We start from the raw sequence: 16,925 nt of genomic DNA, 5'->3' as shown, positions 1-16,925 counted from the left end.
CTCCACCTGTTCCAGGTGCGTAGCACAACTGCTCGGTGTGTTCATTTGTTTTCATTGCAGGATGGTGAACAAGACTAAGAGTGAGCATTTTCTTCATGCAGTATTGTCGTTAGAGTTCCTAGTTCTCTGACTGTGTCGTCTCTGCCCAGTTGTCAGAAACAGAAGTTGAGATGAAATACGGCACCTAATTATATCAACCATTTCAAGAGCCATCTTCTAGAAAAGAATTGTTCCTGGAAGGCAGGCCCATCGAACTAAGCAGAGTGCTCCTGGTCTCTCCATCTTATCAGCCACATATATTTATGGAACACTCTCGACTGAAAGAATAAGCAAATCATCTTCATAATTATCGTCATCATCACCGTCATCAACGCTATCATGATCAGTTGCACTATCTTAGGATAAATGCTTTAGTCCTTTCTTTTTAGAAATAGCTGGTTTTAGTTAGGAAAAAACTACTCTGCCCATTCTTCTCTATAGATGTTCTTGTAAACAGAAGGCGCAGTCCCCTCCTGTGGCACTGACTCAAGTTCTATGCCAAGGGCTGGATCAGTCACAAGACGGGGAACTCAAGACAGGGGGTGTTTGTTTATTTTTCCTTTTTTATTGTAATTACCTAGACTCACATAAAGATGATTTGAAATATCCCATGCAAATGATCGCAGAAAACAAACAGACAAACGAAGATTGTGGACAAAACATGGTTTCAACAACTAAGCTTACTTCATGAGATGAATTTCTCCCCTGTCTTGGCTAATCGTGTAATACCTTTTGTACATACTCACTTTCAGGTTATTGTCCCAGTAATTAAGAGCTTCTATGATACATCATGTTCTGCTTCAATACTCTAAATTCTGACTTTAACCTATCATGTTCACATGAATGAGGGAACCACAGTGACAGGGGAGGGTGATGGGCAATATATGGGCTGAGATCACAAGGGACTGTTTCTCCTACCCCTTTATCTCACATGTGCTCACTGTCTACATAATTAGACAAGTAGCCAGAAGCTGATACCGAACACAGACAGACCTCATAAACACACGGCCACAGCCTGAAGGGAGAGGATGGCTTTAGCTGGGTAGCTATAGTGGCAATTCAGGGTTTCTCATATGCACAGAAAAACTCAGGTCCCAAAGTTATGCCTGTCCCTATGGGCTCCTTAGCTGCTCAGTCAGTGATGATGGCCACACCTTGTCCTAGGTGGGTTTTTTTGTTTGTTTGTTTGTTTGTTTGTTTGTTTTCTTCTGGGGCCTTTTTGAATCCTGAAATCACACTATCCAGAATATGAAAATTATACATGCTGGAGTTGGAATGGAGACAGATGTTGGAAGGTCTGCATCGGCACAGTGCGATAGAACTTCCAGTGTTTATGAACATGTTCTCTATCAACATTTAGTACGGTAGCAACTAGCCACATGTGGCTATTGAGCATTTGAAATGTGCTAGAGTGACTGAAGAACTGAATTTGAAATATCATTTAATTTTAATTAATTTAAATTTACATTGTTACATGTGGCTAGTGGCTACTGTAGTGGACAGTCTAGTTCTAGATATTATCCTTGCTCTTTGAATGCTTATTCACTTTCCACGAATGTCATCTTGCCTTTGACCCTTATAATTCACTACACTCCTTCGATGAACAAAATATGGTTAATGCTCTCAAATTTATTTTGGAAATATACCCATTAGAGCATTTCTGCAGTATATTAGCTCCTGGTTAATGAATGAACTATGTAAGTTGGTTGTATAGAGCCATTGATAGCTATTACAGATGGATTCCCACATGTTGAGATAATATATGTAGCCTTATTCTGACTGCATTTGAATTCTGAGTTCTGTGTCCTCAGCTATCCTGTCTGAGCTCTATCCTGAGCTGTGGGATTAATTCACGTTGTTCTCATTAGTATCTATGCAAGTTACCTACAGAGATCTTCTAAGCAACAATGAGAGAAGTGGCCTCCCTGCCTTTTCTGGCTTTTGGTTATTCTATATTGTTAGGAAACCTCTCATACATTGTGCCACACCTGATATGATGAAGGAAATCACAGGTTCAGAAAGAAAGGCTAGTCCAATTCTTTGTGGTAAAGTTGGGTTAGCTTCTTTGCTCCTTGACTTGACATTTGTGCCTGGTAATATTCCTCTCGAGAAGTTTTTTGTTTTTTGTTTTTTTTTTTTTTAAGGTTTTATTTATTTCAGAGAAAGGGTGGGGGGCAAGGTGCAAAGGGAGAGAGAGAGAGAAACTTAAGCAGACTCCATGCTGAGTGCAAAGCTGGACACGGGGCTCGATCTTGTGAACCTCAGATCACAACCTAACAGTTGGATGCTTAACCAACTGTGCCACCCAGGTGCTCCTCCTCTTAAAATGTTTTAATGAACCACGTTCCGAGGTTGCAGAGAGTTTCTTCAGCTCTCAATTAAATGTTAGGCAACATGCTGGGGCAGCCGCTATGGTCATAAGCACTAACATTAAGCAAATGTCCCTTTTTGTTGTGTCAAATCATGTCCGTGACAATCAACATTTAAAAATTAGGAAATGATAGAAATCAAATAATAAACATAAGTGTTATAGACATGTTATCGGCATGGGTGTCTTTTCTGTTCCAGGCCCGGAGCAAAAAGTGTAGAATCTTCTTTCTTCCCAAAGCAACTCATCTAGACTTCTGCTTTGACAAACTCTTCATCCCCTTAATTTCAGGATCCCAAAGACTTTCTAACTTCCAAGTTTTCTTCCGAAGATCTTCTTTTCCCACAGCTTTTCTGGGCTTAAAGCATACTTGCCAAGGTTTCTGCATTCAATTCCTCCCAAACCTTTTCTACTATGTTCTTGGTCTCTTTTCTGGTGGAACTGGAACTGGATCAAGTTGTGGCAATTTCTGTAGTTGTTTTTCAAAACCATTCCTCTGCCTAATTAAATTATTTTTCCCAGATGGTAAATGTTATTCCAACAGTCCTATGGGCTGAAGAAAACACAGACCATTTAGAATATTAATTCTACTGACAAAGTCTTCATGTTGTTACATCAGAGCAGAGACTGAGTCATTCTCCTCAGTGGATCATGACCTTTAGGGGAAATCACATTGACAGTGAAGGGCAAAAGGTGAGAAGATGAGATCAACATGGCTCTCACCTCTTGGTCATCAGCATTAAAGCAGAGCAGAATAGGTAAATTTAGTTTCCTCTAGGTTCTCCTTTTCCACCCAATAGAAACTTCCCTAGTCTCCACTTAAGCAGCTACAATCTACAAATGTAGACTTGACTCATTCTCTTAGTCCATTCAGACTGCTATAGCAGAATATCATAGACTGAGGGGCTTGGGAAAGCAGAAAAAAATTTTTAAAGATTTTATTTATTTAATCATGAGAAATACAGAGAGAGGCAGAGACATAGGCAGAGGGAGAAGCAGGCTCCCGGAGAAGAGCCTGATGTGGAACTTGATCCCAGGATGTCGAGATCACACCCTGAGCCAAAGGCAGATGCTCACCCAGGTGCCCCAGCAGAAATTTTTTCTCACCATTCTGGAGGCTGGGAATCTAAGATCAAGGCACCTGCAACTTGTTGCCTGGTGAGAAATCCTAGTTCTGACTAGGATAGCTCATAGATAGCCATCTTTGCACTGTATCCTCACACAACAGAAGGAATGAGAGAACTCCCTGGGGTCTCTTTTATATGGGCACTAATTCCATTCATGGGGGCTCCACCCTCACCATCTAATCACTGCCCAAGGACCCCAACTTTTAATCACCATAACTTTGGGGTTAGGTTTCAACTTTTAAATTTTGGGGTGGAAAACAAATATTTAGTCTATAGTACTCACGTTACTGCATGTTATATGGTTTCAGTGAGATTTCTTCCACCTACCACCAACAGGTCATGATTAGTTTTCCTGCATATCTTACTCATCTCTCTCCCCCTTGAGAAGGTGGTATTACCTCACCCTAAGAGATGGTAGTTATTCCTGGACTTATCAGCTAGAAAAAGTACCCTCTTAGAGCAGGTACTCTTCCTCAAATTCCACCATTCACAAACAAACCTGTGAAGATACTCTAATAAGAAGAAAGCCAAGGGAATTTTTTTCGGCAAAGTAATTTTACCCCTGCCTTTTTGGGATTCACACATTCCGTAGTGACTTTTCCATTACCAGGGCTTTTCTTCTCTCATGCTGAGTATACCAGGCCACAGAAGGGAAAAAGTAGCAATGTGTAGAGTTGCAGAAGAGAGTTTGGGGGTAAGCAGGCCATCCTGTGTAGCAGGTCATGGGTCACTCATTTCACATACCTGTAGAGTTGCCCCCATCCAAATGGAGGCAACAACGTTAAAATTTGAAAGCAACAAAAATTGAATACATCATGTCAACTCAGGCCTCCAGTGTGAGTTATTCAGCTTGCTAAATCAATTCCATCTGACTTAATCTGCCTTTAGAAGGCAGTGGACAGTGAGAGGAGCAGTCTGAGTACTTTTCTCATTTTATCTGCTTATGTTGCTCTTAGCTCTTCCAGAAAGTGCAGGTTTGGTGCTTGTAGACCTCAAAATGAGTTCCCCAGAAACAGCATGATCTCATCACATCATGCTATCTGTACCTTTTCTCATCAGGTTATCCTATCTTTCTTTAAGAACAGACCAGAATATCCCTGGCTTTTCTTGTAGCCCTATCTTATTACTTACAAATGGCAATCTAATTTATTGTCTTCCAAGCACCACGCATTCCTTAGCTACCTTGTGTGTTTTTTTTTTTTTCTGATTAATTTATCTTCATCTTCCCCTAAGATTTTACTCATTTGCATTTTCCTTAAAGTTATTTAATTATGTTATCTCCTTATTTAAAGCCTCTTTGGATTGAGGGAAGCAGGAAGATAGAGAGGATAGCAATGGCTCAGTGACATTATTTGGAGCCTGATTTTTATGCTGTTAATGAATCCCTAGATAACCTCTGGAAAGTCAGTGAGCCTCTGTCAGTGAAAATGTCTTCACCTTGAAAAAAATGAGACAGGAACAATGCACCCCCCTGAAGTGACCATGGGGAATAATATACAAAATGAAATTAATAAAGTAAAAGTGATTTACAAATCAGTATTTGCAAAGATCACAAGGAATCTGTCCCCCTGCAGATGAATTGTAGTATCTCTTGTTTTGGAACCTGACCATTTCTACATGGTGGAGTGGGAGAAATCTTTAAATTTATTAATGAGGTTGTTTCTTCAATGCTTTGCGGCCATAATGCCCATAGGGAAAGTGATATTAGCATCTTCTACAAAATCAACTGTTTTCATGCCCTGTCCTTCTCTTTGTACCTTAATTACAATAGGACTGATTATATGATTGGAGCATGCTAATAAAATTTCTTCTCTTGCCACAAGATATCTTCCTGATTCAGATATGAAAAAAATCTAAACCCTCACCTTAGAAATCTCTTCCTTTAGGTCTTAAAGGCTTTTGGTTCTTTAGTAATCCCCAAACTTAATAGAAAAACTATTGTCATATATATATATAATGTATATATGATATATACTTATATATACTTATATGTATATCATATATATTACATATATATCACATACATGAATTTTCATACATCTATTACCTTTCTTACATATGTATAAGTAAATACACAAAATATATATGGAATAAAATACTTTATGCAATATTGTTGAGTAACTAATACACACCAAGACTAGAAAAGTTGGAGAATTAAAAAGAAAGTAAGAGGTCAATAAATAACTTGCCTACTTTGTCACTGATTCACTTCCTTAAAAATAATTTTAAAATTTTAGGTAGATTAAGATTTCTGGGAAAATTGTGAATATCATACAGAGAGTTCCTGCATATTCAGTTTCTCCTAACATTGTGCAATAATACAGTATGTTTGTTACAATTAATGATTCAATAACGATACATTATTATTAACTAAGCTCCCAGCTAAAGTCATACTTCAGAGTGAAAAGCTAAAAGATGAGAAACAAGATAAGGATACCAACTCTCACCACTTTCATTGATAGAGTGCTGGAAATCCTACCCAGAGCAATCAGGCAAGAAAAAGAAATACAATACAGCCAAAAAATAAAGAAAAAGTAAAATTGTCTCTATTTGCAGATAACATAATACTGTACATAGAACACTCTAATGACTCCACCAAAACAGAACTGATAAACTAATTCCGTAAAGTTGCAGGATACAGAAATCAATAGACAAAATGTAATCATGTGTCTATATATTAACAACAATCAGAAAGAGAAATTAAGAAAACAATTCCATTAACAGCAGCATCAAAAAGAATAAAATGCCCGAGAATAAATTAAACCCACGAGGTGAAGAATCTGTGCACTGAAAACTATAAGACACTGATGAAAGAAATTGAAGATACAAATAAATGGAAAAATAGTCGTGCTCATGGATTGAAAGAATTAACACAGCATATACTAAAATCAATTAAAAATGGATTAAAGACTTAAATTTAAGATTTGAAATTCATAGAAGAAAACATAGCAGGTAAGCTCCTGACATCAGTCTTGGCCATGATTTTTTTTGATTTTACACCAAAAACCAAATCAACAAAAGCAAAACTAAACAAGTTGGACTACATCAAACTAAAAGATAGCTGCACAACAAAGGAAACCATTAACAAAATGAAAAAGCAACTTACTGAATGGGAGAAAATGTTTATAAATTATGTATCTGATAAGGGATCAATATCCTAAATATATAAAGAACTCACACAACTCAATAGCAAAAAGCAATCTGATTAAAAAATGGGCAGAGGAATTGAACACAAATTTTTCCAAAGAAGATATACAAATGGTCAACAGGTACATGAAAAGGTGTTCAACATTTCTAATCATCAGGGAAATGCAAACCAAAGGGGGAAGGAGCAGAAGGAAAGAGAGAGAGAAGCAAACTCCCTGCTGAGCGCAGAGCCTGACTTGAGGCTCCATTTCAGATGCATTAACAACTGAATTTTTCGTTAGTATCACTCATGGGAACAGAGAGTAGAAAAGTGGTTGCAAATAGGCTGAGAAGAGGGAAGTAGGAAAAAGTTGGCAAAAAGGTATAAACTTTCAGCTATAAGATCAATGAGGTCTGAGGATCTGTTATATAACATGGTGACTATAGTTGATAACATTGATTATATCATTGAAATTTGCTGCGAGTGGAACTTAAGTGTTCTCATAAAAAAAGATAAATATGTGAGGTGATGAGTGTGTTAATTAACTAGATGTGAGGAATCCTTTCACAATGTACATGTATATCAAACTATGACGTACGCTTTAAATATCTTACAATGTTGTCAATTATACCTCAATCAAGCTGAAAAAAAAAGTCCACACTTCATTTGGATTTTGTTTTTACCTGGTGTCCTTTTTCTGTTCTATGATCCCATCAAGAATACCATATTACATTTATTCCCACTGTCATCTTAGGCTCCTATTGGCTGTGACATTTCTTAGATTTTTCTTGTTTTTTGATGTCCTTGACAATTTTGAGGTGTACTGGTCAATATTCCATAGAATCAGTGTTTGTCTGATGTTTTTCTTATAATTCACCTGGGGTTATGGGTTTGTAGTGAGGAAAATCACACAGATAAAGTGCCATTGTCATCATATTCTATCATATCAATGGTACATACTATCAACATGACTTATGATTGTGAGGATTACATCAAGCTGGAGAGGTAGATGCTCCAATCACAGGCAGCTTCTATGGAGGTTCATCTGATGGCTACTCTGTGGGAATTCTGCCCAGGTGTTGCTTGATCTAGATTTTTCGACAGAAGTCAATAATTGCAATGTTTATGCAAATATACTTTTATGTTGAAAACTAATTCAAATTTGAAACATGATGGTTCCATCCTTGTTTGGGCCAAGAAAAATGTCTGTAGGCCAATGTTCTGTGGTCACTGACTTGGAAACTCTTTTGTAAATAGATGGTCATCATTAAGGTTTTTTTAAAAAGAAAGAAGTCTTACCACATTTGGCTCTGTTTGCTTCATGCTTTACAAATCATTTCTACTAGTGATAGGAATGAAGAGATGGGTTGAACATAACTGGAGAACCATTGGTCCATCACTTCAAGTGATAATAAAAACTTGAGCCAGGCTGCGGGTACAGGGATTGAGAGAAGGTGATAGATTTGGAGACATCTCAGAGGTAAAACTGTGAGCACTGGTAGTATGTTGGATTTACCAGGTGGAGATAAGGAAGACGTCAGTGATAGTGTCAAAGTTTCTGATTTGGAGACTAAAGCAATAAAATGGCATGGTCCAAGGAGGGAAAATAGGGAAAAAGTAGGTTTGCAGATGTAGACGGAGGTGTCTGAGTTCCCCAGTTGGATACATTGAATGAGCAGCTGGAAATACAAATCAGTATCTGAAGAGAACCAGCCTGGCCAGAGATCTAGGTTAGGGTGTGTCTTCAAAATACAGGTGATAGCTGCAATCATAGCAGGGTATGAGAACACATATAAAACAAAGAGAAAAGTACATAGCTTTTCATATAGGTGAGTACAGAGAAAAGGGAGCTGGGAAAAGACAACATTGAAGATACACCTTGTGCAACCCTTTCTCTCCATGGTCATGTGTTTTGTTGTTGTTGTTGTTGTTGTTCTGTTTTGGTTTGGTTTTTTAAAGATTTTATTTACTTATTCATGAGAGACACAGAAAGAGAGGCAGAGACATAGGCAGAGGGAGAAGCAGGCTGATGTGGGACTTGATCCCAGGACCCCGGGATCATGACCTGAGCCAAAGGCAGATGTTCAACCACTGGGCCACCCGCATCCCTCCATTGTCACGTGTTAAAGGGATTAGGAGTGCACATTTGGAGCTCCCACATGTACTTCCTACTTTATCAGCCACCTACTGCGTTACCTTTTGGTTTCTGACCCCCACACCTCTGTGTCTTTAAGCACCTACTATCACCCAGAGACACCCACCCCCTCCACCTTTCATCTTGCCATTCAGAAGACAGCAGATTCCTTGTCTTCTCTCCTTTCTGATCATTTATTTTCTCTTCTTCTCTGGTTTGATTTTTTTTTTTCCAACTTCTCTTTGGGTGGAGAACTGGGTTCAAACCTGTGTGACTTTGGGCAAGTATCTTAACTTCACTGAGTTTCAATACAGTTATCTGTAAAGTGGAGATAATCTCTACTTCCTGGTGTGGCCCCATGGATTACAAGCTTTACCATCAAACACCCGTCCTTGCACCTGGACGCATGCACTCAGTGACTAAAGGCTCACTGCTAACTCTCACTTCTCTTCCTGATCCCTTACCATTTTGGCCGTGTCTCTGCTGTCACTGATTATGAACATTCTTACTATTTCCTTCCTCTGATATGTAGTTCAGGCTCTTTGAGGACTAAGAATGGAATGAATCTGAATTTACATTTGTGCTCCCTTTCCAGAACATAGTGTGCGTGCAGTAAATAAAATATTAGATGTATGTAAACACCTACAGATAAATATCTCAAATATCTGGAACATCATAGGCCTCGACAGGTAACTGTCAAAGGAATGAAGCCTGCTTATGAGTTTTTAAACTCCATTCTAATGTAAACAAAACGTGGGAAAAAAGGAAATCTTAGCTTGCTTTTATAAATCACAAGTAACATTTTAAATTCTAAGCCTTTTGGGCCTCTCATATGTCACCAAGGGCTGTGCCCCTTCCTGAAGTAAAATATTAATCCATGCTATCACTGGAAGGAGCAGCACCCTAACCGACTGACCAGCTAACTAGTCTAAAATCCTGCCTCCTTGGCACTCGTGGTCCAGAGAGAGAACATTAATCACAAGAGCCTGGCACTAGGCCAACATGGGGTCGGGCTCTGTTTCCCTAAGCCCCTCCTGAAGTGTTCCTTCACATCACAATTCCCAAACTGCCTGCCCTCCCATGTTTTATTTTGACTCTGTTCACTCCCATAAAGGTAAAAAATGGAAAGGAACCATGCCATTTAAAGAAAATTGGCATCTGCATATGTGGCAGCTGTGGACTGGTAGAAAAGGTGCCATAAGGAAAAGCCAACAAGATTGATTGTGATCTTGGTGGTGCCCCATATTCTGTGACCCCGGGCAAGTCGCTAACATCCTTGAGTCTCAGTTTCTTCATCTATAAAATGGGGATGCTCATTAAATAATGTGCTGCCGCCTTCCCAAGACTCTTGCTAGATCAGGTCAAGCAATTGGAGCTATCGGAAAAAGTGAGTTTCCTTCTGAGTCTTTCGTAGATAAATAAAAAGAACAATTAAAAGAGGGGTCCTCCCTACAGAAACGAATAACACTGATGGACTGTCACATGGGGAAAGAATTTGCTGGCTTCTCAAGCGTAAATCTCCTATTGATTTGATCTTTGGCCATTTCAGAGGGAATTCTTTGACCCGTCCTACATCTCCCTCCCCAGTCTCAGTTTTGCATGTCTGCATGGACCTGGATATTCCTTAGAAATACATTTTTGACCTCGTCTTTCACGTGTCCTCATATCCGTTGCTTCTGCACACACACACATTCTCGAGAAATTAGTTGGGCACCGTTGGAGCTCGCATATAAAGCCTAAGTGTAAGAATCTGGGAAAATCATCTGTCAGTTGTAGGTAATAATCGTCTTAAATAAGCAGTTCGGGGCTTATCTAAAGCTCGCCTGAGCTAAACAAAGAAAGCAGTCAGCAGAGCGTCAGACGCTGCACTCTGCTCCCTGGCTGGACCTTGCACTGGGCAGACTGGTAACAGGGAGGCTGCAAGACACACTTTGAACCAGGGGTTCTAAGGCTGCAGTGGGGTTAGAGACGGGGTGACAGCTGCACTTTGCAGCCTGAACTTTGTACCTAGACACGGGGACATTTAATCTCCATAACAGGCACTTTGTTTCATTACTTATTAACAGCTCCTCCCTGAGTAAAGTTCTTTGTTAATGGAGCCTTAAAATACGATCCCTCTCCCCTTTATTCCTGCCACGGGGATGGGCATTTGTGCTCGTTTGCACTATCCTCCCTGCACACGGGCTGATCTTTCCACGGGGAAGGCTTTCCCTCTGTAAAATCGGTCCTCGTAGAGGTGCCACTTTGTAATTACTGCTCTAGAGGCCGCACGCGGCCATCCGGTTTATATTCGGAGAACGTAACCGAAGTCCCTGTGCCATCACATGTCGCACCAAGCGATGACTGGTGTCACTTCACCTCTTCCTCCCCTAGCACCTCTTTTCTTTTTTGCTCTTTCTTTGGGTCCCTCCTTTTTCCTCCCCATTCCCCCCCCCCCTTCTTATTCCTTTCTGCACGTTCAGCCTCTCAGTGGCACTGGAGTTAAATAATGGTGACCCCTGTCACATACATCATTCCCCCAGCCGGCGTAGCCAAGACATGTTTTGTTGCAGCTGGAAGTCAAAGCAATTTAAGTGCACATTCAAGTATCTTCCTTCTCAAATAAACACATTTGTACTTAACTACCCCCCATCAGTGACTGATATTCAGTAAGCTTGAAGGCTTAGCTATTTAAAGAGAGGCTCTGGACTCCAGAAAAGGGAAAGTGGGGTTGCTTAGGGAGGCAAGCGTTAATTACCCTCCATAAAATAAATACCAGTTGTACCGAAAATGCTCAGACTTCCATGCCCCCAAACAAGAGAATATATAGACTGTCTTGATTGCTACATTGTGTTCAATACTGATCAATACATAGGCTTTGGTTTCTGGGACTTAGGAAGCAATGACCACAGGCTATTCATTTTAGTAAGTAACAAAGACCAGGGAGCCCTGGTGGAAGCTTTGCTGGAGGGTTTGGGGGGGGGGGGGGGGGCGCCAGAAATTAACCTTTCACCACTCAGCTACTTTGTCTATTTTGGGAGTAGTTGGGCTTGGTTCAGACAATAATTCACTTTCTTCTCATTTTTCTTTTTATGTTTAAAGATGCCTGTGTGTCTAGCTCTCATTCACAGAAGGGTCAGCCCCGGAGTCAGCCCCGTCTGGGCACCATGCATCAAAACCTGCCAATCCTCCCTGACCCCCCTCACTCCCCCAACAGCACACATACCCTCCAGGGGCTTCCACCCCAACCACCTACCTGTTTCAGCCTCCAGCCACCAAGTCCCTTTATGCGTAAGCTGGTTGGTCAAAGCTGTTTTGAAAGCCAGAGTCTATGTTTACACATCCATGCCTTACTTTTCTCTTGTTTTCCCTGAGTTTTTACCCCTTGCTCCTCCCCCTCTCACTCTCTCTCCTTTTCTCTTTCCTTTCTCTCACTCTTTTCTTTTCCCCCTTCGCTTCCTCAAATATGTAGTTTCTGAACTCATCGCTGGAATGCAAGTGAAGATGTCCGGGAGCAGGTCTGGCTTCTCTGTGCACATGGCCCTCTCTCATCCCTCCTACATTTTTGCAAGCCTGCCATGCCACAGGGCTGTGACCCAGTCATATATCCTGGCATCTGGATTTGGATTATTCATAAGAAGAGAAGGTGAATTAAAAACAAAGAACTCCCTTGGAAATGTTAAGTCTCCAGCTTTTACTTTCAGTGTCATCCGTGGTTGATCCACAGACCCTGTATGCCTCATTTTCTAGACTTGGCTTTCCAGGTACCACCCATTTCACAGTGGAATGGCAGGAGTTTCACTGTTCCCAAATCCACGATGTTTCGGTACTAAAATGCTGTGCTCTGGGCTTCGGGGGCTTGCCCCCTCCTGCAGCATTCTGTAGCTTACTGCTTTCCTCTTGGAGCACTCACTCCACAACCGCAGCTGGCTTTCCACCAGCTCCTCCCATGCCCTGGATTAGGACTGCACCTGTTTGGGATTTACTCAATCTGAAAAATAGTAGGACTCCTCAAGAACACCTAATTACCTTTGCTCTGAAAGCAATGCACTCAGATGCTTTGGCAGCACACTTAGGACAGTCAGGGCAGCAGACGTGGCCTCCAAATTCAGCCCCAATTATCAAAGACAAACCACCAATTACCCCCAACTAGAACAGGGCCATTGAACCCTGATTTATATCCCCGCCTCACTCCTCTCCCGGCCTCTCAGTCCCAGAACCTTGCCACCTGCTCAGGCGGGAAGGTTTCACAAAGTACAAGCAAAGGTTATTGCAGCTTACGTAGCTGACAGCTATGAGATACAAGACAAACTTAGTTTGAGTTTATATCCACGCTTAATAATAATCCAAGCTTAAAGATGAAAAACGTGAGGCTTATTGGATTTGTTTTTTCCCTTTCTTTCTGAGTAAAGATGAATTAAGTGAAGCAAACATGATTATCCCATTTGGTTCCTAGTTACTGACCAATGATTGAGAATGTTTAAGCCGATGTTGGGTTCCGTATTTCACGAAAGTCAACAACTCCTCCATATCCTTCAGTTCCTCTCCATGCATGGACACACATGGGGACAGAAGAGAAGCCATGGGAAAAGCAGACAGTAATCCTGCTGTGGATGAAACAGAGCACTGAGCAGAAGCAGCAGCAGCAGAAGACCAGTGTCTCTGCACGAGGGTCTGTATCAACTGCCTGAGTGATGGGATTTCACCTCCCCTTGGAGTGATAACTATTTTTATCTATAAAATGATGATTTGGAGGATATAGTCTTTGGTTCCCAGACTGAAAGGTAAAGGAAAGATGCACAGAAAAGGAAACTAGAAGGACAAAGACGTTGCCATGCTGAAAGCAGGACGGTCGTAAAGTTTGGGAAAGAACATTGTCTCCAAAGAAGGATGCTATTGGTTTGCTTTCTCTAAGCCATCACACCAATCTCTCCTGTAATTTCCAGATAAATCCCTTCTCCTCTTACCATGTTCAGATTCCTTTTTTATAGAAGATAATACTGACGGATGCCTGGGTGGCTCAGTCATTAAGCATCTGCCTTTGGCTCAGGTCATGATCCAAGGTCCTCGGATTGAGGCCCGCTCCAGCTCCCTGCTTAGCGGGGAGTCTGCTTCTCCCTCTCCCTCTGCCCTTCCCCACTTCTAATGCACATGCTTTCTCTCTTTCACTCTCTCAAATAAATAAAATCTTAAAAAAAAAAAAAAAGAGGAGAATACTGATACCAACCATAACAACAACAAAAAGGAATAGAGGACAGTGGTAAATTTTGCCTTGTGTTAAACTTTTTAAAATACAAAGTTAGATTAACTAACTATTGCTTGACATAATCAATCAACTCTGCAGTCCCGTAATTTCCACCCATAATTTCTTCTTTGTGATAACTTTGCATTTATCTTGGACATAGGTCAAGGTTAAGTGCTTTTGCTTATCCAAGAAGAGCTGCTATGGGTTAAAGAAAGACTAACATATCTTTTAAAAGGTCATCTAGTTGCTGGTTCTCAATCCTGGTACATGCATGAATGCCCAGTTACTTGTTATCACTTTTTATGATAGTTATGCTATTCCGAAAATAGCACTTCAAAACTTTTGATCCGAAAGATCCATGTTTTACCTGTGGTTTCTCTTCCCTAGCTACCTTCATCCCTTACCTATTTCAAGCTGCTGTTCCTGTCCTCACCTCTAAGTTATCTATTCCTTTTTCAGCCATTTCTTCCCTTTCTGAGGTCAACATGAAGGTTAGGTAATAGCTCCATGTCCTTTCGTGCTTCCTTTTTGCACTTCGAGTCTTGGAGACACTTATGTGCTGGCATAAGTCTCAAAATAATTTGTCATCTTTCCAGATGTAGATTTCAGTTCTTTGTTCGTTGCTGAGAGACAGTGCTTTACCTGAGATCCATCCTTCCAAGTTGCAGTAGCAACAGTCCCTTGGTTTAGGCTTCACTTGTTGCACTCCAAAGGGTGCAAAGAAGGTAGCAAAAAATATGAACTTTGGGTTGTTCTGGTTTGAGAGGAAAGAGACAAGAGGAAATCTGGACCATTGACCTACTTACTTTGCAGAGCCTCTAAAGTGAGAACAGAAAGGAGTCCAAAGTCCCCAGAAAGAAAGGAAAATTGCTCTTGATTAAGCACATACTATATAGCAGGCACTATGCTAGGCTGAAGACTTGATATGTCTATTTCTACCCGAGGACAGAAAGCTGAGCCAGAGATTTGCACAGCACACACAGCATTTACCAGAATTAGAGATTTAGCAGAGAACCAAAGGTGTCTAAACTTCCCCCCGCCCACCTCCGCACTCAAATCTCTCCACAATTTAGCTCCCTATGACCCCTCCAAATTTACTGCTTATCATTATGCATAATATATCCTCCCCTCAAGCCACCTCACCACTTTTTTACTTCTGTGCTTATGCTCTTTTATGGTAGAAAATATAGTCTTTGGAGCCAGCTGGATCTATGTTTGGGTCCCGATTCTGTCATTAGCTCGCTGTGATATATTTGAGCCTCAGGTGCTTCATCTTTAGAATGGGGCTTATGACTCTGCAGATTTCAGGTAGTATCATGTTGAGGCTTCGAAATACACATAAAGGACTTGGCCTTCTAGCTGGCATGCCGGAGCCACCCAGTGATCTGTTGTTAGGTCATCACTAAGATTAGTATTGAATGCTTCCCCACCCCCATCATCTTCTACAGTTTACTCATCAATCAACAGTTTACTGGTCAAGTTCTCTTTGAAAAAAATTTTTTCACTCCTGCTTCAAATTTATAGATTTCTTTTCTTCATATATTTCATTCTTGGTCATATATTCATATATCTAGCTCAAATTCCTTGAATACAAAAGCCAAATCTTATGTATCTATGTTGAGCCTGACCTTTCAGTAATCAGCAATAAATATTTGTTGAATTTTAACCTGTTCAGAGTTTGGCCTTACTGAGCTTCTGAGGATCTGAGACCGTATTTTACCAGAGTAAGTCACAGTCAGCATCCTGGAAGCTCTTAATTTTAAAGAAGTTCAAATGATATAATGAAGTTACCATTAAAATACAACACTGCAATATCACGTTGCTCTAATAAACTATTTTTTAAAATACCTACTTTTTGGGTTCACATGTTCTAAGAACTTGCAAAACTTGGGATTAAAGTATACTGGAAAAACGTGTTGGTATCCCCTTTAACAAAACAAAAAGCCCCAAGATTAACATAAAAAACTGCTCCCACAGAACATGAAAGACTCCTAACTCTGGGAAACGAACTAGGGGTGGTGGAAGGGGAGGTGGGCAGGGGGGTAGGGGGTGACTGAGAGACGGGCACTGAGGTGGGCACTTGACGGGATGAGCACTGGTTGTTATCCTATATGTTGGCAAATTGAACACCAATAAAAAATAAATTTATATAAAAAAAACTGCTCCCTGTATTTGTTTTCCTCTTAACTTCTCACCAAAATGAAATAAATCAATAGAATGTTGTGGGAGCTGGCCCTCTATATAAATAACCTGTGGTTTGCTTTTGGTTCAATATACTGATTTACCCAGCACATGCAAGATTATAAATTACCTTTGGTAAGATATAAGTGAACAGTTTGAAGTGATGACTACACTACACAGTTTAAAGAAGGATCTAGAAATATTTTTATTTCTACTATGAGGATCTTACAAAAAGTTAAGGAGCAGTGACATGTAAAGTTCAGAATGCAGATAAATCTTCACTCACCTGCTCAGAGATTAGCAAACCTTCCTCCCTGAACTTTACAGGTTTGATCCACACCCAAGAAACACACCCTTCTCTGCCTCTGGGATCTGCCCCAACCAGCTTTCTTACCCAGGACAGGCTGTAAGTAATTCTTTTGTTCCTCTTTATGTGAATCACTTTGTCTCACCATTTCCTGCATTTTTCAGAAGTTACTTAAATAGGTTATTTTTAGGAACAAGTTGGAAGTTGCTGGTAGTTTTTACATTATCTACAAAGCTCAGAGTCAAAAACTAAAGCACAAAATTTACCGCTGGTGCCAATCAACCTTCTAATCTATATAGCCAAACTTCTATTAGTCATTGGAACTATTTCCTTTCTTTCACAATATTTTGAGTTTCCTCAAGTCCTTCGTTAACTGTTCTATCTACATATCCTTGGCCACAGGTCAAGGGGGATTGGA

The 16,925-nt window shown here is 40.5% G+C and overlaps 1 long non-coding RNA gene across 1 annotated transcript; it reads right to left on the bottom strand.

The window, feature by feature from the left end:
- Positions 1-580: 580 nt before the first annotated feature.
- Positions 581-16,625, bottom strand: LOC119867006. The gene is made up of 2 exons (XR_005381954.1): positions 16,487-16,625; positions 581-2,960 (listed from the first exon to the last, which is right to left on the bottom strand). It is a non-coding gene; the product is annotated as an uncharacterized LOC119867006 (long non-coding RNA).
- Between the last annotated feature and the right edge of the window lie 300 nt (positions 16,626-16,925).

The sequence above is a fragment of the Canis lupus genome, chromosome 31 (assembly GCF_011100685.1).
Source record: "Canis lupus familiaris isolate Mischka breed German Shepherd chromosome 31, alternate assembly UU_Cfam_GSD_1.0, whole genome shotgun sequence".
NCBI lineage: Eukaryota > Metazoa > Chordata > Mammalia > Carnivora > Canidae > Canis > Canis lupus.
Note: the sequence above shows the minus strand (reverse complement) of the source record. Positions and strands in the feature narration are given on the sequence as shown.